This window comes from Schistocerca cancellata, chromosome 8 (genome assembly GCF_023864275.1).
Source record: "Schistocerca cancellata isolate TAMUIC-IGC-003103 chromosome 8, iqSchCanc2.1, whole genome shotgun sequence".
NCBI classification, from domain to species: Eukaryota; Metazoa; Arthropoda; class Insecta; order Orthoptera; family Acrididae; genus Schistocerca; species Schistocerca cancellata.
The window spans coordinates 597,150,889-597,175,435 of NC_064633.1; positions in this window are offsets into that span (position 1 = coordinate 597,150,889).

The following is a 24,547-nucleotide window of genomic DNA, read 5'->3' on the forward strand; positions in this document are numbered from 1 at the left end:
TGCAAGATGCTGCCCGGCCACATCGCACGGCCGACGTCTTTAATTTCCTGAATGAATATTTCGATGATCGTGTGATTGCTTTGGGCTATCCGAAACATACAGGAGGCGGCGTGGATTGGCCTCCCTATTCGCCAGACATGAACCCCTCTGACTTCTTTCTGTGGGGACACTTGAAAGACCAGGTGTACCGCCAGAATCCAGAAACAATTGAACAGCTGAAGCAGTACATCTCATCTGCATGTGAAGCCATTCCGCCAGACACGTTGTCAAAGGTTTCGGGTAATTTCATTCAGAGACTACGCCATATTATTGCTACGCATGGTGGATATGTGGAAAATATCGTACTGTAGAGTTTCCCAGACCGCAGCGCCATCTGTTTTTGAAAATTGTGACTACTGTAATTTCGAAAGTTTGTCTGCCTGAAAATGTACTGTTGTCCCAAGCATATTGCAACAAACGGTGTATTTCTATCGCTGCTCATTTAGTTTTTATTGCCGTTTCAAATATACCGGTCATTTTTGAAACACCCTGTAAATGACGTGACTGTGTCAAGCACGACAATACTAATGTTATATCCGAACATTACAGGTCTTTATTTCCTACTCATCAGTATTAACGTACGTTTTTCTACATTTAGTTCTAGCTGCCATTCATCACACCAACTAGAAACTTTGTCTCAGTCATCTTGTTCCTCCTACATTCACTCAACTTCGCTGCATCGTCAGGAAACAACCGCAGACTGCAGCCCACCCTGCCTGCCAAATCATTTACGTATATAGGAAACAACAGCGGTCCTATCAGACTTCTGACGATATCCTTGTCTCTGGTGAACTCTCGCCCCCGAGGACAACATGACGTATCTGGGAAGCTACTCCGTATGCTCGTATAGTCTGTCGTAGAGGTGGCAAAAAATAACGTAACTGATAGAAATAACCGGTTACTGAGAAGTAACGGTTACTGCGATAACCGTTCCTCTGATTCTGGCAGTTATTTCAATAACTGTTTAGTGTCAACAGTGCCTCGCGCCATCTGTTGATCGAAGATCGTACCGCGCATTTGGAAGGCGTTCTATAGACCACGGGAATAACTGTGAAACTGCGCGCCATCTGTTGATAAGAACTGTGTACTATTTCGTGGGCCTTCGTTACTTTTAGCATAAACAATTAAATAAAGTTAATGTCCGAGCCGTGGCTGATAGGAGCTGCAGTACAGGCATTAACAAGTACGGTCGTTCCCTTAAGCCACCGCCTCACGTGTTAATTTAGCTTGGACGGGTAGTAGAAGGAAAGTTACTTAGGAATTCGAGCGACTATGGAAATAACTGTCAGAGACCGGTATTCTCCTCTGGCAGTTATCGTTATTGGCTCGTAGTTCTAGTTCTCTGGTAGTTATCGGGCTACCACTACAGATAACCTGGAAGCTGGTAACGGAATAACTGTGTGTCTAGACGTTCCTGACTCGGTGACTCCAGTTAAAGGTCGTAGTTCCAGGTGATATTTCCAGAGAGGATAGTAACTGGAGCGAACAAATATTTTCGTACTGCTACGGAAATAGCCGCTGGCCATCGCGAATGACAAATAACATGTCAGAAAGTATAACATAATACAGTGGAATATAATAATTATTATCCTCATCATTTGTCAGGAGATTGTCAAAATATGTGAATATATCACAGTAACTGCTAATATTTACAGAATTGGTACACTGACAGAATAAAACACAGTTACGTACTTTTAATAAATTTATCGTACACAGAATACCCGATCTTGACTGTTGCAACCAAGTGCTGTCAAAACTGAAATATAGCAGAATTTTTACCTAAGCTGGTCTATCAGTCTCTGTTACGATATTCATCTACAGAGTAGAAGGAGAGGTCAATGGAAGCGTCTGATTCCACCCGTCTGCTTCGACGTAAAGGTGTTGTGGTGTGTGAATGTCATTACAGCACGGTGTTTATGAGTTGGTTTGTGTGTGTGTGGGGGGGGGGGGAGGGGGGGCGGGGCTGTCGATCTAGGTTGCAGTGCCGGAATTTGATGGTGGTAATTAAGGTTTTTTTTTTTCTAGCTGTGATGTTTTGTGTATTTATGATGTATTGAATGTGATTTAATTTATGTAGGGATGATTGAAATGTAACACTGTCAACCTTTACGGTCTGCATGTCTTCATATGTTATAAACATGCTGTCGATGGGGAAATCGAGCAGTTTGCAAATCTGACATAAAACTTGGATTAGCGTACTCACACTTTCCCCAATAGGACTAGCTTTTACAGCACAGGAGTAAATGAATCTGTCACATTACGTATATTTTTTGTTGTATTATAAGGCTGTACACTTTATTCTATTATGTGAGCAGCACAAGAAATTAAGCTTCGAATTTAACCTACAGTACTCAGTTTACATATTACTTCATACTTAAAAACGCACGTTGTTAACATTTTACTTAAACAGTGCTTTGGCGAAGTTCCGCGTACTTTCTGTCGCAGCTGCGAAGATAATATTTCTAATAGCGACCGATAACCTACAAACATATAATATGAAACACTAATAATCGTTCTAACATCAACTAAAATGTACCCGGAGTTAATAAGCTAAGGTTATGACACGATTCATACGACATTCCTGCTATTTCATACTACTCGCAGTTATACTGATAACTAAACTGATGGATTCCAACTATGTCGTTATTTAACTGTCGGAGTTATCGGTATTCGCTAGCGAAAAATAACTTGGCAGTTATTAATAACGGTTAACGATAACGGTTATCAAAGAATAACTGGAACTGTGATAACGGTTACTCCAGAATAACCGTTTGGCCCACCTCTAGTCTGTCGGTAAACTGAAGAGCGAGCGAGCGAGTCCCCACTCTGCCTACCCAGCTACGTCACGATGCGCTTCTACAGGCTGTTTCACAACTTAGTACCGGTCCTGCCGCGGCGCGCGTTTTAAATCTGTGGCGACGCCGTGTACAGATACGTCCTGGCAGTGTTTATTTTTAGACAAATGCGTTAAGACCATAAGCAATACAAAAGACGATAGCTTCTTCCGAAACACAACATTATAGAGTAAGTAATATTAATGTAGGAACGGAAGTCAGGATTCTGCTACAAATACAGAACCGAATGCCTGTTCATGTGAATGTATGTACCCTCTACTGCTATTCGCAAAACGAACCCCATATGGTGCAATCAATCTGTAGAATTGAAGCCTTGTTCTTACTTTATGTTTCTATTAAAAGCTAGAAATTTCCAGGTAAATCCGATTTTACGCTGTGTCTTACGTAAAACATCCTTCTTTCAAAGAAAACAGACTTTTTTTTTTTACGGCAGTAAGCAATGTCCGTAATGTCGTCATTCTTTTTTGGTTTATGTGAAAGTCCTCCATCGTTTGTCGAATGACCGATTTTGTGAAACTGCCTATAACGAAGAGTTTCCTCCCAAAATTAGCAGTTTTCCTTCGTGGCGGTTCCAGTAAACCACGCGGTCTATTTTCGCGTTTCTTCCTTATGCGTCCTATTGTGGCGAGGCTGACGTTTGCATAAATTGCAGCCCTCTGATTGGGACTGGTGATATTAGCCCACAGTTCTTTTGTGCCGCCTCTTTAACACATGATGTTGTAACATTACAAACAATTTAACGCTCGTTACTCCATAAATACCTCCTCTTCTCCATATTCTGCACATTCTCTTGCAATGCAGGGCGATTATCCATCACTTCTGGATACCGAAGTATATCAGTAAGCATACAAAATTAACTGTCTGACACTGGCAATTAAGATCCCACGAACAGAACGACGTGTATCACTGCTCGCTGATCTACACCGCTAGGCAGGTAACGGGCAACTGACTTTGGGTGCCCCTGTAGGCCAGTGGCAGGGTTCTTCTGGGAAAGGCCGCTTCCCCCACCTAAAGCACTGCTCGCTCTTGAGTTTACAGACAGACTATACCTTCGTTAACAGCCTGCAATCGGAGCCGTGTCAAATGCTCTTCGGAGATCTAGAAATATGGAATCTCCCTGTTGTCCTTCATATACAGTTCGCAGTACATAATGTGAGTAAAGGACAAGCTGAGTTCCGCACAAGCAGTTTTTTCTAAAACCATGCTGATTCGGAGACATACGATTCTCGGTCACAAGAAAATTTATTATATTCGAAGCGAGAATACGTTCAAGGAGTCTGTAGGAAACCGATGTTAGGGATACTGGTCTTCGCCCGCATCTCGTGGTCGTGCGGTAGCGTTCTCGCTTCCCACGCCCGGGTTCCCGGGTTCGATTCCCGGCGGGGTCAGGGATTTTCTCTGCCTCGTGATGGCTGGGTGTTGTGTGCTGTCCTTAGGTTAAGTAGTTCTAAGTTCTAGGGGACTTATGACCACAGCAGTTGAGTCCCATAGTGCTCAGAGCCATTTGAACCATTTGATACTGGTCTTCAATTTTGCGGGTCCGTTCTTTTGCCCTTCTTAGGCACAAGTGACACCTGCACTTTTTTCCACTCGCTTGGGACTTAGCGCTGGGCAAGAGATTCTCAGTAAATGCAAGCTAAGTAAGAGGCCAATTCCGTAGAGTGCTCTGTCAAACACCGTACCTGTCGACTTACTTGTTTTCAGTTTCTTCAGTTTTTTCTCTACGCCAAGGATGCTTATCATTATATCGGCTACAGGTGAGTCTGTTCGATGGTGACACAACGGTATGGCTCTGAGCACTATGGGATTTAACATCTGAGGTCATCAGTCCCCTAGAACTTAGAACTACTTAAACCTAACTAACCTAAGGACATCACACACATCCATGCCCGAGGCAGGATTCGAACCTGCGACCGTAGCGGTCGCGCGGTTCCGGACTGCGCGCCTAGAACCGCTAGACCACCGCGGCCGGCCACAACGGTATGATTGTACCATTCTCCTGCATGGACGATTTCTTGAACGTGATATTTAAAGCTCCGGCTTTTGTTTTGCTATTTTCAGGTGTCTCACCAGACTGGTCAACAAGTGGCGGAATGGAAATCTTAGACTCACTTAGCTATTTTACATAGTTCAGACAAGAAAGGTGTGTAAGCTTTTCCAATTTGGTACTACAGAAGAACTCAATGGGTTAGATGGATACATTAGATAGCCAATTAGAAGGTACTTATTCTGACTGGGGAGGAAAGAGGTTAATGGCACATGTTTACTCTAAAAGTGGACAGACTGACAGGACTACCACTGAGACTTCAAACGGCAGACATGGAGAGCCTTCCACAGTATAGACTAGCATGGTCTGCTGCATCTTGCCGGTCTTCGGACAGACGATTATGATAACATCCGTGCTAAAGTGCCAAAATGCTACCGCAAACAATGACAGCAACATTATCACAGGTGATGTGATATTCTAAATTTGGCAGTTAGTTCAAAAAATGATTCAGTGTGAAAAGAACTGTTAGAAATGGGATGACGCTCACTAACTGCAAGAGATGAAAATGGGTGTAGTATCTGGACAAATTTTTTGCTGCCATTTCGATAATTATTTGATGGCTGTGACTCAGTAGATTATTAAGTTTCTATTACGACCACCATATTGCAATTTCTCAACTTATACAACCACGCACGATACACGCCTCAGCATAAGACTCCACTGGAAAAATTCAGCGCTTGGTGAAATTCCTTTTATTACTTAACTAAGGTTGGTTTATTGAGGTACGTTACGACATCTGTGGGAGATAAAATCAGCACATGGCCTATTAATTTACGCGAGTGTACTTTTGTACATCGAATGGCGGCAACGGTGGTTTTTCTCCATTTATGGAGCGTCAGAAGCTATTTGTGAGTATACTGACCGTCGAAAGTGCTCATATTAGATTTATGGCTGACGTGTTGCAGTCGTTAACACATTGTACCCGAGGCGATCAATGTCCGGTTCTCAGATTTGTGCTGTAGGCGTTCCCTGGGTTTGTATCAGTGTAGATTTATTCCTGCTAATCGAAATATTCGTTGCGCCAAGCGAATTCCATTACCAACTACAAAACCGAGATTGTTTTTACCGTTTTCCTGAATTCCTCCTTTAATGCCGATACATCACGTAATTAAAACGTTCGCAAACAGGAAACATGCAAGCCAGTATCAACAGAAAAATAAAAATACTTTTAGCACAGAAAACACGCACCAGAACATTGCAATATTGTGGAATTGATTGTAGTAGCTGTTGACCTCACAAGCTCTCTTGTTGACACAATACTAAATAAAGTAAAGAAAAAACGGCTGCAAATAACACAGTTGAAGAAAAAGACTGAAATGTATATGTGTAACAAACATACCATACATTGGTAATGTGTCTCAATATATTGGAAATCTTTTGAAGAACACATCAGATGAAAATAAAGTTTCCTGTATCCAACAAATATCAGTGGCTGTTCGTACACTGTATAAACAGTTTTGCGTGTGTTAAATCATTCCACCGGTAATTAAAGGTCACGACAGAAACAAGTGTAGATCCACTGACGTCGAGAAACGTGTGAAGGCAAATTACTAAATGAAAAAAAAAAAAAAACTAAAAGCAACTCAGTGAATTTCTTCAAATGTGTTGACGTTCTTAATTTAAAAAAAACTTTCAGAATAATGTGCATAAAAGTAACTAGCTCATTGCTACACAAGCAAATAACACATCGGACTTTGCCTAACTGTTACCTTTACTCAGAAAGTTCATACATAACCCTGCTGACATCATAGTCTTACATTTGTGTCTAATTATTTCTGCTTCAGGTGTTTAAAAGGTCTGCAGGGAAACCGAGAAAATTGTGGTCGTATGTAAAATATCCAAGCGGATCTAAGGCTTCCAATCAGTCACTTCTCTGGTGTGTCAGTTGAAGATAGCAAAACGAAAGCAAAAGTTTTAAATTTCACGTTCAAAAAATGGTTCACGCAGGAGAACCGTACAAACATACCGTCATTTGACCATCGGACAGACTCCCGTATGGACGATGCTGAAATAAGCATACCCGGCGTAGAGAAGTAACTTAAATATTTGAAAACAAATCAATCACCAGGTCCGGATGGAATCCCAGTTCTATTTTACGAATAGTGCACTACGGCATTGGCACCTTATCTGACTTACATTTATCGTGAATCTCTCGCCCACCAGCAAGTCCCAAGCGACTGAAAAAAGCGCTGGTGACTCCAGTATGTAAGAACGGACCAGCAAAATTACAGAACGATATCCCTAACTTCTGTTTCCTGCAGAATGCTTAAACACATTCTCAGTTCGAATACAACAAACTTCCTTGAGCTAAGCAGCTTATGTCCACGAATCAACATGATTTTAGAAATCATCACTCTTGCTAAACTCAGCTTACCCTTTACTCACATGATATACTGAGAACTATGGATGAAGGGCAACAGACAGATGCCATATTTCCAGATTTCCGGAAAACATTTAACACGGTGCCACACTGGAGGCTGTTAACGAAGGTACGAGCATATAGAATAGGTTCACAGATATGTGAGTTGCTCGAAGACTTCTTAAATAATAGAACCCAGTATTGTGAGGAGTACCCCAGGGAAGTGTGATAGGACCGCTGTAGTTCTCTCTCTCTCTCTCTCTCTCTCTCTCCCTCTCTCTCTCTCTCTCCCTCTCTCTCTCTCTCTCTCTCTCTTCCCTCTCTCTCTCCCTCTCTCTCTCTCTCCCTCTCCCTCTCTCTCTCCCTCTCCCGCTCCCTCTCTCTCCCTCTCTCCCTCTCTCTCTCTCTCTCTCTCTCTCTCTCTCTCTCTTTCTAGCTGACATTCAGCAAACCAACTGGAAATTTTGTCTAAGCCGTCTTGTACCTTCGTACAGTTACGGACAGGGTGCGAAGGAAGCCGCCGTTATTTGCTGTTAATGCCGTGGTGTACGGTAAGGTGTCGAAGTTGAGTAACTGTAGGAGGGTACAAGACGGCTTAGACAAAATTTCCAGTTGATTTTGTTGCTCTAAATGTGGAGAAATGTAAATTAACGCGGAGGAGTAGGAAACACGTACCTGTAATATTGGGATAGGCATTATTAGTGTCCAGCTTGACACAGTCAAGTTGTTTAAATATGTGGGCATAAAAATGAAAAGCGATATGAAATGGAACGAGGATTTGAGAAGTGTGATACGGAAGGCCAGTGGTCGACTTTGGTTTATTAAGAGATTTGTAGGAAAGAGTGGTTCACCGCATATATAATGCTGGTGCAACCTATCCTTACGTACTTCTCTAATGTTTGGGATCCGTACCAGGTCCGATTGGAGGAAGACATCGTAGAAATTCAGACGAGTTCTGCTAGATTTTTTCCGGTAGATTCCAACAAAACATGTTACGGAGATGCTTCAGGAACTCCAGATGGAAAGCGGCGTTCTTTTTAGGAATCACTATTTAAAAAAATAATTGAGGACCAGCTTTTGAAGCTGACTGCCGAACGGTTCTCCTGTCGTCAGCATACGTCGCGGGTAAGGACCAAGAAGATAAGATACGAGAGATCAGAGCTAATACGGAGGCGTGCAGACGGCCATTTCTCCATCGCTCTCTTTGCGAGAGAAAGAGAAGGGGAAATGACAAGTAATGGTACAGAGTACCCTCCACCACGCACCTTACGGTGGTTTTCGGAGTACCTATGTATATGTGTATGTAGATACAGATGTAGATGTAAATAATATCTCAGTAGATTGTTTATTAATCTTTCGGTTTTGCGCTACGGTCACAGGTTCGAATCCTGCCTCGGGCATGGATGTGTGTGATGTCCTTAGGTTAGTTAGGTTTAAGTACTTCTAAATTCTAGGGGACTGATGACCTCAGAAGTTGAGTCCCATAGTGCTCAGAGCCATTTGAACCATTTTTTTCGGTTTTGGTTGTGCGCAAGTGTGCTGTATAGGTGACGATTAACATCAGTGAGTTGCAGTATCACAGGCACACAAAGTCCATAAACATAATTACTTTCAAATCTCTCAGTACCCACATGACATCAAAAGACTAAACAAATAAATTTCCACCCGTGAGCATTAGGGTGAAATTTCCCGAACACTGAAGCTGTTCACACACAGGAAATAGTCGTTAAATATACTAACGTAATAAAAAATTAAAAGTGAGAAACAACATTTCTTGAGAACGATAATGGTTTCCCGGAACGCGCCGAGTGCAAAATAATTAAACATATAAACCTCTGTACTTCCAGCAGCAAAAAGTCTTATCTGATAAAAATGGAAAATGATTATGACTCAGAGGACAGTAATTCTCCCTTTCGAACTCTGAATGAGCAAAATCTGGACGTCAGAACCACTGCAATCAATAGAACAACGCTACACAGCAGAAAAAATATAAAGTAAAAATAATGGGACATATTTCGTAATGTTTTGAAAATACACAGGAGTCAAATAATGTCGTAGAATCCATTAGTTTTAATCGTTGTTTCAGATAAAGTAATCCAACAGTGCCAAAACTAAAATCGGACCTTAAAATTAACTAACAACACAATTTAGGAAGAATCGATATTAGGTCAGACTGCTAGACTTTTAAATACCACATAAAACTGCACATTGGCAGGGCAGTCAAACAGAACAAAAATTCCTAAAGACACAACATAAAGAGTAGATTTCCTAAGTACACATTTTTTTTAAAGTGCCGTTTCTACCACAATATGGCGCCGACAGTTCTAGAAACTAAATATATTGAAAAATCCAGTGAGTTTCTCTTGTCATCTATTGACGAGGGACAGGCCAAAAAAATTTATGTAACTTGTTACCACAAAACAAGTAAAACCCTCAGACCCAAAAAAGTCATGAACCAACTATAATTTCACCTCTAAACACAAAACGAAGACATTATTGGGCGTTAATCAAATCCGAGTGCCTTTACGGCTCTGAAACATTCGTATTAAATGAAAAGAGGGACAAGAGGACAAATGGAGATTTCCAAAAGATAGACAAACAATAATAAGGAAAATTTTACTTCCAAAATACACTGAAGAAGGAACATTCGGAGAAAGTACAAACGAAAAAATTCAAAAGTACATATTTATTTGGATGTGAAGACAATGCTATCAGAATTGCTGTACTAATATTCAAGGCCCCCCCCATGAACCATGGACCTTGCCGTTGGTGGGGAGGCTTGCGTGCCTCAGCGATACAGATGGCCGTACCGTAGGTACAACCACAACGGAGGGGTATCTGTTGAGAGGCCAGACAAACGTGTGGTTCCTGAAGAGGGGCAGCAGCCTTTTCAGTAGTTACAAGGGCAACAGTCTGGATGATTGACTGATCTGGCCTTGTAACAATAACCAAAACGGCCTTGCTGTGCTGGTACTGCGAACGGCTGAAAGCAAGGGGAAACTAGGCCGTAATTTTTCCCGAGGGCATGCAGCTTTACTGTATGATTAAATGATGATGGCGTCCTCTTGGGTAAAATATTCCGGAGGTAAAATAGTCCCCCATTCGGATCTCCGGGCGGGGACTACTCAAGAGGATGTCGTTATCAGCAGAAAGAAAACTGGCGTTCTACGGATCGGAGCGTGGAATGTCAGATCCCTTAATCGGGCAGGTAGGTTAGAAAATTTAAAAAGGGAAATGGATAGGTTAAAGTTAGATATAGAGGGAATTAGTGAAGTTCGGTGGCAGGAGGAACAAGACTTTTGGTCAGGTGAATACAGGGTTATAAACACAAAGTCAAATAGGGGTAATGCAGGAGTAGGTTTAATAATGAATAGGAAAATAGGAATGCGGGTAAGCTACTACAAACAGCATAGTGAACGCATTATTGTGGCCAAGATAGATACGAAGCCCACACCTACTACAGTAGTACAAGTTTATATGCCAACTAGCTCTGCAGATGACGAAGAAATTGAAGAAATGTATGATGAAATAAAAGAAATTATTCAGATAGTGAAGGGAGACGAAAATTTAATAGTCATGGGTGACTGGAATTCGAGTGTAGGAAAAGGGAGAGAAGGAAACGTAGTAGGTGAATATGGATTGGGGCTAAGAAATGAAAGAGGAAGCCGCCTGGTAGAATTTTGCACAGAGCACAACTTAATCATAGCTAACACTTCGTTTAAGAATCACGATAGAAGGTTGTATACATGGAAGAACCCTGGAGACACTAAAAGGTATCAGATAGATTATATAATGGTAAGACAGAGATTTAGGAACCAGGTTTTAAATTGTAAGACATTTCCAGGGGCAGATGTGGACTCTGACCACAATCTATTGGTTATGACCTGTAGATTAAAACTGAAGAAACTGCAAAAAGGTGGGAATTTAAGGAGATGGGACCTGGATAAACTGAAAGAACCAGAGGTTGTACAGAGTTTCAGGGAGAGCATAAGGGAACAATTGACAGGAATGGGGGAAAGAAATACAGTAGAAGGAGAATGGGTAGCTTTGAGGGATGAAGTAGTGAAGGCAGCAGAGGATCAAGTAGGTAAAAAGACGAGGGCTAGCAGAAATCCTTGGGTAACAGAAGAAATATTGAATTTAATTGACGAAAGGAGAAAATATAAAAATGCAGTAAATGAAGCAGGCAAAAAGGAATACAAACGTCTCAAAAATGAGATCAACAGGAAGTGCAAAATGGCTAAGCGGGGATGGCTAGAGGACAAATGTAAGGATGTAGAGGCGTATCTCACTAGGGGTAAGATAGATACTGCCTACAGGAAAATTAAAGAGACTTTTGGATATAAGAGAATCACTTGTATGAACATCAAGAGCTCAGATGGAAACCCAGTTCTAAGCAAAGAAGGAAAAGCAGAAAGGTGGAAGGAGTATATAGAGGGTCTATACAAGGGCGATGCACTTGAGGACAATATTATGGAAATGGAAGAGGATGTAGATGACGATGAAATGGGAGATACGATACTGCGTGAAGAGTTTGACAGAGCACTGAAAGACCTGAGTCGAAACAAGGCCCCCGGAGTAGACAACATTCCATTGGAACTACTGACGGCCTTGGGAGAGCCAGTCCTGACAAAACTCTACCATCTGGTGAGCAAGATGTATGAAACAGGCGAAATACCCTCAGACTTCAAGAAGAATATAATAATTCCAATCCCAAAGAAAGCAGGTGTTGACAGATGTGAAAATTACCGAACTATCAGTTTAATAAGTCACAGCTGCAAAATACTAACGCGAATTCTTTACAGACGAATGGAAAAACTGGTAGAAGCCGACCTCGGGGACGATCAGTTTGGATTCCGTAGAAATGTTGGAACACGTGAGGCAATACTGACCTTACGACTTATCTTAGAAGAAAGATTAAGAAAAGGCAAACCTACGTTTCTAGCATTTGTAGACTTAGAGAAATCTTTTGACAATGTTAACTGGAATACTCTCTTTCAAATATCACGAAGATTATTATTAGGACATTTTTAAAAGATTTACATGGGATTTCACATAACATTACTAGATATGCGCGAGGCTGCTTTTTACCTTATACAATAATACTCAGGCTTCGGCATCGCTGCACCGAGACCGGCCCAGCCAACACGATACACCAGACAGGACTGACAACCGCAGACAGGCGACTGCTCCCTAGCAACAACTTACTGCTACTGCTACACAGTTCGTACTGCAGTCAACACTGCTCTTTGGTCTCAGATTCTCTTATAGCTTACATATCGCAGGCAGCGCATACCTCTTACAGCCATAAGGCTGTTTTCTTCCAATTCGCGCAGTAACCCCTTCTTTAATTATTCGATCTATCAGTCTTCCTTCCCCTATATTTTTTAAAGTTTCTATTCTCTTCTTTTGTGAACTTATTATCGATATTTTACTTCCATACAAAACTACACTCTAGGCAAATTCCTTCAGAAATGATCCTTAACGCTAAAACTGATATTTGACATGAGCCGTACCCCCGCTTTTAATATCGTGAATTCCCGCGGATATGGAGTCCCTCTGGCCGCAAGACCGCATGGAGCGTTACTGTCACCTGTAAAGGGCAGGTCGGAGGAGAAACCTGGAAAAATGGGGAGCGTGACACGGGCAACTAGGGGCGCAGCTGAGGCGGGGCGTTGTTGTGGCCAAGCATCTGCCGTGACCCTTTGGCAAGAGTGGTGCCTTTGCTCACTGCGGCATTGGCGGGGCCGAGTGTTGGTTGCAGCAGCGAACATTGCTCGTTAAGAGATACTTCGGTAGGACCCACATTATTCGGTTTGTCCTCTGCTACTGAAGTTGCAAGCAGTTTGTGTCCATCGGGGTGCCGGTTTGGAGTCCAGTCTGACCTCTGCAACTACTGGACGCACTGGCGTCTGCTGCATGATACCCGTGGGTTTCCGACTACGAGTAATCTTTGTTACATCCTTCTCTCGGCGCTCTCTAAGCAAGGGAGCTGGATTCTACGAGAAATTGCGGTGAGCATCCGATTAGTCTGCACGTCACTTGGTGTAGTGTGGTGGCTATTTTGACTCCGTATCCTGGTTAGGTTAAGTGAGTGTTGTTCAACGTCCAGTCGACAACGATGTCATTAGAGACGGAGCGCAAGCTCGGGTTAGGGAAGGATGGGGAAGGGTATCAGCCGTGCCCTTTCAAAGGAACCATCCCGGAATTTGCCTGAAACGATTTAGGGAAATCACGGAAAACCTAAATCAGGATGGCTGGAGACGGGATTGAACCGTCGTCCTCCCGAATGCGAGTCCAGTGTGCTAACCACTGCGCCACCTCGCTCGGTCCGTGTCCTGGTTGCCGGTCTTTATGTTTATAAATGAGTTATCCATGAAGATTTTTCCTGGTACTACTTGAGTCCAATTCTGTCAATGTGTGTGGGCTTGTGGCTCTTACTATCCCCAAATGATTTTAGAATCTAATGGTATAGAATGCAGATGTAATTCTTCTGACTTACGAATTGTACTTTATAGTCAGTGAGAATTGGTGAACTTAGCTGCCTTATTTCTGAGACATGTCTATAGTTACCTGGTGGCTACTACATGTGCTCTAGCTGTTTACCAAATTGTGTGCATCTATAAAAAAAACTAAAGAAGAATTTCTGCATTTGTAGTATGTTAACTTATACTAAACAATTAACTACTTGTCTCTGTGTTACAGGACAGGTGATTGTATCTCTTGTTAACTGTGATCTTGTTAAAGATGCCTGAGTACCATTACTGAAAATTTTAATGAAGGTAGTGGTAACCGCCGTCCTATGTTAGTAGTGAAGGAGGAATTATTGCTACTGCCATTCCCTCTGCCACCGCCTCTATCATCATAAATTTGAACTACTTTCGTCAGTCATTTTGGCTACTTCTAAATAATAATTACTGGCAATATCCGATGGTTGATATTTCTGACATAATCATTTCATATGTTTTGCTGTGTGTAATGTAAATGTATTTTTTTTTACTTCATTTAATATTCTTTACTAAGAGGTAGTGATTTTATACTATTGCCCTTTTGAGTTGTTTGCTATCAGTTGTGTTACTGAAATTCAGTCTTATCATTTAATGTTATTCCTGGATTTTTGCTTTTAAAAATAGAGTCATTACTGTTTCATAAATGTTAATAAAAACATTACGGCTCAACACCTTTCCACCTAACACCACCTCCCTACCGCATTTCGCGACATTTAAAACTTTCCGGGAACTGTATTATTGATATTGACTGTTTCCATTTCTTGTGGTTATTACTTCGAGTATCCTAAGTTACTTTGCTGTCCAAATAGCAAAAGTCATCGACAACTTTTAATTTCACGTTCCTGTCTATTCCCGCGGAATAACTTGATCAATGTCGACTAAATTCTACCATTATTGTATTACTTTTGTTGAGCTCAAATTACAATCTCTTTTCTTGGCAGTACACATGCCGTCCGTCTGCTGCTCCAGACTGTCTCTGAAAGAATTACAATGTCATCGGAAAACCTCAAACGTTTTTCTTCTCCCTGAACTTTAATTCCATATTCAAATATATCCTTGGTTTCCTTCACAGCTTTCTGAACGTACAGATTTAATGATATAGTGACTGTCTAGTCTCATGCCTTTATGAGACACTCCTTTATTTTCAAGTCATTCACCTCTTACAACAGTTGTCTGGTTCCTATACAAGTTTTAAATAATATTGCTCTCCTTTGATATATCCAAAATTTCAAAGAGTGTATTCAAATCAATGCTCTCACAATACACAAATGCTATAATCGTAAGTCTGTCTCATACCACTCTCTCTATTAACTCTAGTGATCAGTGTTTATAATAAAAAACACGACTTCAGTTGCCGAAAGTTTCTTATTTATTGCTCGACCTGTTTCTAAGCCAACTTTATAATCAAGTGTGACCAAATGATTATAAAGACATAAATATGTGACAGTCAGGTCACTCAGTCACGCTCACGTCAGATAAACGTACGGGAGCACAGAACCAGCAACTACAACACGCTCCTGGACAACACGTCGCGGGGGGTGACCAGAAGAATTACTGGCAACTGAAGTGGATATTTATTATATAAACTAGCGCAGAAAACCGGTGTTTGACAGGTACTTATTTATAGTTGTGCGTCGACGCCCGAACCACGTGGCATCTGACCTTGAGCTTAATGTTTATGACGTCATATCTCATGAAGTAGGTGTTGTACAATGGTATAATTTTCTAGGGACATCCAGCTGCTAGTGTGGACATTGTCTGTAAAGTGAGTCGCGAATGGAGTTGGGTTGGGTTGGTTGGGTTATTTTGGGAAGGAGACCAGACAGCGAGGTCATCCGTCTCGTCGAATTAGGGAAGGAAGTCGGCCGTGCCCTTTCAAATGAACCATCCCGGCATTTGCATGGAGCGATTTAGGAAAATCACGGAAAACCTAAATCAGGATGGCCAGACGTGGGATTGAACCGTCGTCATCCCGAATGCGAGTTCAGTGTGCTAGCCACTGCGCCACCTCGCTCGGTTTGGAGTTAGTAGTAAATAAATAATAACTAAAGCCTCATGCGGCACTTCGACTGCCTGAACAGAGTGAGCAGCGGAAAAATAACAGGCGATAAACCTTTTTAGTTTCATCATTTTGTAGCGTTCGTGAGTGAGAAGAAAATTTATAAGGCTTTGAAAATATGTGTAAGGTTTGTTGCAAGTCGCTAACTGCTCGCATTTACAAATCCTGGATGACTAAATTCTGTGATCTATGTTTCTTTCTCACCGCCTTCCCCCCTCCCCCCCCCCCCCCCCTCCTATGACTGGTAGGTTTAGGTTGTTCTTACCACCACGGCGATTGTCGCCTGACACTGAGGTATATGGGTGCCAAGTATGGTTCAAATCGGTTCAGGGATTTGGGAGGAGATTTGGAACACACACACACACACACACACACACACACACACACACACACACAAACACACACACACGTACATACGTATATCTATTTTTATTTATTTATTCGAATGGCACTTTTACAGAGTACGTCAAATCAATAAATCAGTTCTTGCTTTCCTCGTTCTTCTTCCTTTCTGCCCACATTAATTTCATGCGTTCCGATCTCTGTCTCCAGATCTGCTCGATGTTATGAGGCTGCTTTCTTTATTTCTCTTGTTCTTCCCTCAAGATCACCTTCTGAATTTTGTTCCTCTATAAGTTTCATAAGTTTCTCTTGTGTGTGCCCATTATCTCAATGTTTGCTTCTTGGAGGTCATTTAAAGTTGTCTTTGATCTTCATCAATTTATTAAAGATTTATTTGTGAGCCTGTTGTTGCAGGTTGGCAGGAGAGCCAACACCGGGTTACTAGAGGAAGCCGAAAAGCACGCGTTTTAGCTCACGCAGGCTGGTGTGAGGTCTGGAACACGACAAGGAAATTTGAATTTAGAAAAACGGACGTAGCTGGTGGAATACTTAACTTTAATCCATTAATGATGAGCGCCGATCTTGACTGTACATTATTCACAGTATCAATAGTAACTGAACACGGCGCCTTGCTGGGTTGTAGCAAATGACGTAGATGAAGGCTATGCTAACTATCGTCTCGGCAAATGAGAGCGTATTTAGTCAGTGAACCATCGCTAGCAAAGTCGGTTGTACAACTGGAGCGAGTGCTAGAAAGTCTCTCTAGACCTGCCGTGTGGCGGCGCTCGGTCTGCAATCACTGATAGTGGCGACACCGTGGGTCTGACGTATACTAACGGACCGCGGCCGATTTAAAGGCTACCACCAACCAAGTGTGGTGTCTGGCGGTGACACCACACCTGTCGTTTTCCATTCTCGCCAAATGTTCAAAAAATGGCATTATTTTCTTGCGTGTAGTACGTATTATGTTCTCTACATGTTCGTAGATTTCCTCATTGTGTCGTGGTCTGTTGTATTATGTTCCTGTTGTCCGTGGACCGAGTATGCGTCTAAATGGCCTCCTTTCTATTTTTATTGCTTTATTTATCCCACCTTTTTGTACTAGGTCTAGAATTTCAACACCATACAAAGCCCTTGTTCTCATCACTGTACTGTAATATTACATTTGGTGTCTTATGGTAATGACTTCTTCTCGTATACAGGGTGAGTCACCTAACGTTACCGCTGGATATATTTCGTAAACCACATCAAATACTGACGAACCGATTCCACAGACCGAACGTGAGGAGAGGGACTAGTGTAATTGTTTAATACAAACCATAAAAAAAATGCATTGAGGTATGTTTTTAACACAAACCTACGTTTTTTTTAAATGGAACCCCGTTAGTTATTTTAGCACATCTGAACATATAAACAAATACGTAATCAGTGCCGTTTGTTGCATTGTAAAATGTTAATTACATCCGGAGATATTGTAACCTAAAGTTGACGCTTGTAACCTCCGACGTTCAGTTGCATGTTGTAACAAACACAGGCCACGGTCGGCGAGCAGCATCTGCAGGGACATGTTTACGAGCGTGGCTGTAGTGCACTGTTGTGGTTTGGTCTAGCTCTCGCAGTGTCCGCATGTAGCGCTTGCTGCTATTGTTATTCTGCATTCGTCTCCGCACGCAGACCAACTGTAGTACACCGTGTTACCAGACGTCATGTGTCGCTACATCAGCAATTACATAGTGAAGACTTTAATCATCGAGTGCAATTCTGTCAATGGGCATTAACAGAGAATGCGTTGCAGTTCTACCTGTTTACCGATTAAGCGGGTTTCACAAACCACGGGGCAGTGAATCTACGGAACATGCATTACTGGTCCGTGGACAATTCTCGCTGGCTCAGACAGGTAGAGCGACAGCGACCGTGGACTGTAAATGTATGGTGCGGAATCATTGGCGACCACCTCATTGGTCCTCACTTCATTGCAGGGGCCCAAACAGCTGCAACATACATCGCGTTTCTACAGAATAATCTGCCAACGTTGCTCGAAAATGTCCCACTGGAAACGCGTCGACGTATGTGGTATCAGCATGATGGTGCACCTGCACATTCCGCAATTAACAATAGGCTGACCCTTGACAGGATGTTCGACGGGCGTTTCATAGGACGTGGAGGACGCATAAATTGGCCAGCCCGTTCTCCTGATCTTACACCTCTGGACTTCTTTCTGTGGGCTACGTTAAAGGAGAATGTGTACCGTGATGTGCCTACAACCCCAGAGGATATGAAACAACGTATTGTGGCAGCCTGCGGCGACATTACACCAGATGTACTGCGGCGTGTACGACATTCATTACGCCAGAGATTGCAGTTGTGTGCATCAAATGATGGCCACCACATTGAACATCTATTGGCCTTAAATGTCGGGACACACTCTATTCCACTCCGTAATTGAAAATGGAAACCACGTGTGTACGTGTGCCTCACCCCTCATGGTAATGTACATGTGCGTCAGTGAAAAAGCCCAATAAAAAGGTGTTAGCATGTGGACGTAATGTGCTGCTCCAGTCTCTTCTGTACCTAAGGTCCATCACCGTTCCCTTTGGATCCCTACGTAATTCGGTGCTCTCCGATACAAACGATCGAACAGCGGAGGAATGGTACTCAAGCGTCAACTTTAGGTTACAATATCTCCGGATGTAATTAACATTTCACAATGCAACAAACGGCACTGATTACGAATTTGTTTATATGTTCAGATGTGCTAAAATAACTAACGGGGTTACATTTAAGAAAACGTAGGTTTGTGTTAAAAAACATACTGCCGTGCAATTTTGTATGGTTTCTATTAACCAATTACACTAGCCCCTCTCCTCACGTTCGGTCTGTGGAATCGATTCGTCAGTATTTGATGTGGTTTACGAAATATATCCAGCGGTAATGTTAGGTGAGTCACCCTGTATATTTCCGGTACTCTAGGATGCGATGTTGATCTTATTTGCTCTTATTACTTTATCTTCTCTCTCACATTTGAGTGAATTGACTTCCGCGATTCTGTTTTCATTTATGAATAGTTTCTCCGGGTAAATTTGGCCGTATGTTACAAACTCTCTCTTTATGAAAGAAATTTTTAAACTTATTTTTCTTGCTTGCTCAATTCGGTTTTCTATTTGGATTTTCACATTCTCCGGTGTATCTGTGGTCAGGGCAATGTCATCTGCGGATGTTAAGCAATTCTCTAATCACGTTTTGCAGGGCACAATTAAAAGTGACAGCCTATCTCTCTACCTGACTTCTGTTTTTATTTCAAACCTTTTGGAGATTTCTCCATGGAAGCTGACTTTAGATGATGTGTTTCTCAGTGTGTCTTTGATAAAGTTTGTAGTTCTTGGATGTAAGCCGAATTCTTTTATAATACTGATAACAGATTCTCTATTAATGGAATCATATGATTTCATGAAATCTACAAAGGTAATAGTTGAATCTTTGTTTCTTAGTTTTCTCATTTCATAGATGGTTTTCAGACTCCAGATCTGTTCAATGCATGATCTATTTTTCCCGAAAACCTAATGGTGTTCCCTTAATTGTGCATATACTTGATGTTCCGCCCGACAGGGTAGTGCTTCAGGTAGGATACATTACTGGCAGAAGTGACATCCCCCTATAATTATTGGGATCTGTTGTAGGTCTTTCTTGTGCAGAGGGTGTATAGCGGCAGTTTTCCAGTCTTCCGGAATTTCTTCTTTCTCCCAAAATTTTTTCTACTAAATTTTTAAGTTTAAGAATAATGTCATTATCAAGAGCCCACCATAGCTCCGCCTTAATCCCATCCTCACCGGCTGCCTGATTGTTTTTTAAGACCCATATCATTTCTTTAAGTTCTTTTAAATCTGGGGACATTGAATTGTTATTTTGAGTATAATTTTCACTAAAAGTGAGTCTGGTTACAGGTTTATGATAATGTGTAAATCTCGAAAATATTTTGCCGTTATGTTACAGTTAACCTGCTTAGAATGGGCCATTTGATTAGTTTTTGGGCTCACTAGTAGCAATATTGGCGGTATACAATAGGTTAGTTGTTTCTTAAACAGATTGTAATGATTCCTCGTCTTACGCCCTTTGAAATCTTTTTTTGATTTGATGTAGCTCATTCACCCCTCTCTCTCTAAAAAATTCTAGTAGCTTCTCTTCTCTTTTGTAGGCAGTTTTCTCTGTTTTCCAGACTTTTGTTTACATTCCACTTTTCCCATGACATTTTTATGATATATATTCCTCAGTTGCGGATGTTCGCCTAATCAAATATTTTGTGCTTGGAATTAATATCCCCTCGCATTTACCTACCCTCTAAAACGTTGGGAGACTGGATAAATTTAAAAAAATAGAGAAAAGTTAAGATGGTGGATCTTATGCTTCAGGTGTTCTACATATTCTCTCCTAACTTGAGTAACGCATAAAGCGTTCATACAGCCACTCGAAACAGTCATAAAAGCTCTGCTTCGGGAAACCGAGAGCGGTGGCGCAGTGGTCAGTACACTGGACTCGCATTCGCGAGGACGACGGCTCAAATCCCGCGTCCGACCATCCAGATTTAGGTTTTCCACGATTTCCCTAAATCTCTCCAGGCAAATGCCCGGATTGTTCCTATGGCCGATTTCCTCTCATCCGAGCTTGCGCTCAGTCTATAATGACCCTAACGTCGATGGGACATTACATACTAATTTTCTTTTCTTCTTTGGAATGTCGATCAACTCGCGCCACATTTGCACCTTCTTCAGTCCTGTTGAACCGACAGGGACCCATTCGGCATTTTGTCTTTTTCTAGTAGCGTTGTAACTGGTGACGATTTTTGATGAAAAGAGATTTCCACATTTTTTTTTATTTCAGTCAAGTCGCGACAGGGATCCACGCTTTGTTGCTTTTGTTCGATAGTAAAGGTGTGCGAGACTAGAGTTTGCACAGACTTTACTCCTCTTCAAAACGTTCTGCAGAATATCTTGAATACTTTATTTAGCGGTTCCAGTTCGTTGTTTCATTGGATTTATAACACAACAGTAAGGTTTTTCATCACCTCGGGTCCGAGAGTTCCGGAACCTGTACAGAAAAGTGGAATAGAGATCAACATAAAAGTCATTTCCGCCCTTTTTATTGCTCATGGAAACCACACATTGCATGTTGTGCCACCATACAAAGAGACCTTCAGAGGTCATGGTCCAGATTGTTGTAAACACCTGTATCTGTAATACCTAGTAGCACGTACTCTTGCACTGATGCATGCCTGTATTCGTCGTGACATACTATCCACAAATTTATCAAGGCACTGTTAGTCCAGATTGTCACATTCCTCAAATGCAGCGTATATCCTTCAGAGTGATTGGTGGGTGACGTCGTCCATATACAGTCCTTTTCATGTCTGGAGAACATGCTGGCCACTCTAGTCGAGTGATGTCGGTATCCTGAAGGAAGTCAGTCACAAGATGTGCACGATGAGGGCGCGAATTGTCGTCCATTAAGACGAATACCTAGCCAATATGCTGCCGATATGGTTGCACTATCGGTCGGAGGATGGTATTCACGTCGCCGTTACGGCGTCTTCCATGACCACCAGCGGCGTACGTCGGCCCTACATAATGCCACCCCAACACAGCAGGGAACCTCCACTTTGTTGCACTCTCTGGAGAGTGTGCCTGAGGCGTTCACCCTGACGTGGTTGACTCCAAACACGTCTCTGACTATTCTCTGGATGAAGGCATATGCGACAATCATCGGTGAAGAGAACATGATGCCTATCCTGATCGGTCCATTCGGCATGTTGTTGGACCCATCTGGACCGCGCTGCATGGTGTCGTGGCTGCAAAGATGGACCTCGCCATGGCCGTCGGGAGTGAAGTTGCGCATCATACAGCTTATTTCGCACAGTTTGAGTCGTAACATGACGTCCTGTGGCTGCACTAAAAGCTTTATTCAACACGGTGGCGTTGCTGTCATGGTTCCTCCGGGCCATAATCAGTAGGTAGCGGTCATCAACTGCAGCTGTAGCCCTTGGGCGACCTGAGCGAGGCATGTCATCGACAGTTCCTCTCTCTCTCTGTATCTCCTCCATGTCCGGACAACATACCTCCTTCCTCGTGGAACGACTGGAAATCGGCTGTCGGACCCCCTCCATTTAATAGGCGCAGCTCCTGCATGGTCGTTTACATCTTCGGGCAGGTTTAATGACATCTCTAAACAGTCAAATGGGCTGTCTCTGAGATACAACATCCACAGTCAACGTCTATCTTCAGGAGTTCTGGGAACCGGGGTGATGCAAAACTTTTTTTGATGTGTGTATGTTGTTTAGCGTTCTTAGTTCAAGAGGTCACAACAGCTATTTCACTGACGTTGCTTCTACGCCAGGGATAAAATCAGACTCGCGACTAACAGGACAGGCGATTACTATTTCTCTGGAACTTAAACTAAGCTGCCCTGAGGTCCGCTTCTACCAGTCTTCCCATTAATTTGTAAATAATTCTATCAACATTTTGCAGTCAAAACTCATTAAACTGATGACTCGGTTGATTGGTACCTTTCGCTGCATTCATACCTTTGAATTGAAATAATTACACTTTCTTGAAGTCTGAGAACATCAATCTTGCCTACTAACCGGAACAGCTTTGCCATCGTAGGGTTTCTCCAGAATTCTAACGGTAAGTGAGCTAGTTCAGGTGCCTGGTTTTGATGTGAGTATTTTAGTGCTCTGTCAAATTCGCTATCTACTTCCTCTTTCCGTGATATTGGCTGCAAGTTCGTTTCCTTTGTATTGACCTTCTCTACATAGGGTTATTATAATCAAACTTCAACTGTTTGAGACAGTGTAGACGGAAAAATCTTTACGGTATGGGTATCCAACTTCATCGGGACGACGTCCAGACTGTGTGCTCCACGATTTGGGTTGTGAGTAGTGTCAATGTAATGACTTGCCTTTAGCCGCCAGCACTGGTACGGCCAAGTAGGGTTGAAACACAATAATCAGTGTGCATTACTGATGCAGACAATCAAAGTGGGTGAGGACAAGGTGACCAAACTGTACTCGTAAAGCTGTTTCATTTAAACAACAGGAAAAGTGCAGCTACTTTTTAACAAGTATCGACGCGGAATTCGGAGAAGACATCTATCCGCACCGCATGAGTTCGAATTAACTGGCGATTTGGAAATTACTCCTGGGAGAGGTCGACGCCCAGTTGCGCCGCAAATTTTGGAAGAAGTTACTGTTGTCGTGACTGAGAATGCGGTACGCAATGAGCATCTTAAATCATTGCACGAGCTGTGCGACGACAGCTGAACGTTCCAAGGTCCACCTCTCGAGAAGTGCTATAAGCAATTGTGAAATGGTGTTTCCAGTGCGGTTCCAAGCTGTCTAGGATGTAGAAGGTTGTCACTCTGAGGAGAATCTGTAGCCTGGAACGCAAACATGGTACGCAATTAACATACGTTATCGTCTCACGTGCAAATTAAAATGTGTTTCTTTCCTTCGTTAAGTCTTTATTTCTCTTACGAGTGTCCCTACAAATCTTTCCACAAAGATTCATTGTACTACGCTCACTCGTTTCCCATGGCGGCTCTTCAATTAGCGAAAGTTCAGTGATAGCCAACCTGCCCACATATTTATTACTATAAGGCGAAATATATCCATATGTACGTCCGATATGAAGTGATGTACACTGCCCCTCCAAACAATTCCGTGGCTGATCTCATTTCTAGCATGTAAGTGACGTGAGCACAATATCTGTTGTAGCAGCTTGGACTAATAACTGTAAACAACAGATGTGTATTCGAGCAGTCGTGAGCAGTCGCTGTTAAGTAGAGGACGTGGGGATGTAGTACGTCAGCGTTAGAAATCGCGATGAAGCAACGAACTGGATGCCTAAAAATCAAGTGTTCATGGTATCCTCAAAAAAGTTTTAAAGAAGAGAAAAGTGTCTGAAAAGTTTGTCCCTCACACCTTGACTGCCTAACAATGAAATCGACACGTGGATACCTGTCGCGACTTGATTGAAGTGCATAACGTGGAGAATTTTTTTCTATAAAAGATCATCACTGGTGACGAGACTTGGTGTTATCAATAGGAACGTAAAATGCTAGAAAAGTCAAGCACGTGTGAACACGAACATGTCACTCAATAAAACTTGAAAATAAAAAAAAGAGAAATAAATTCGTCAAATGTCTTGTGAAATGATTTGTCTAAAACAAACAATATAGATTGAAGAAACGTAAGACGAGCCTTTGAATGATGCTCGAAATAACAAAGAGCAATTGAGGTGGATCAAATGTTTCTAAAATCTATTTTGTTCCTTATTTTCAGCCGAACCA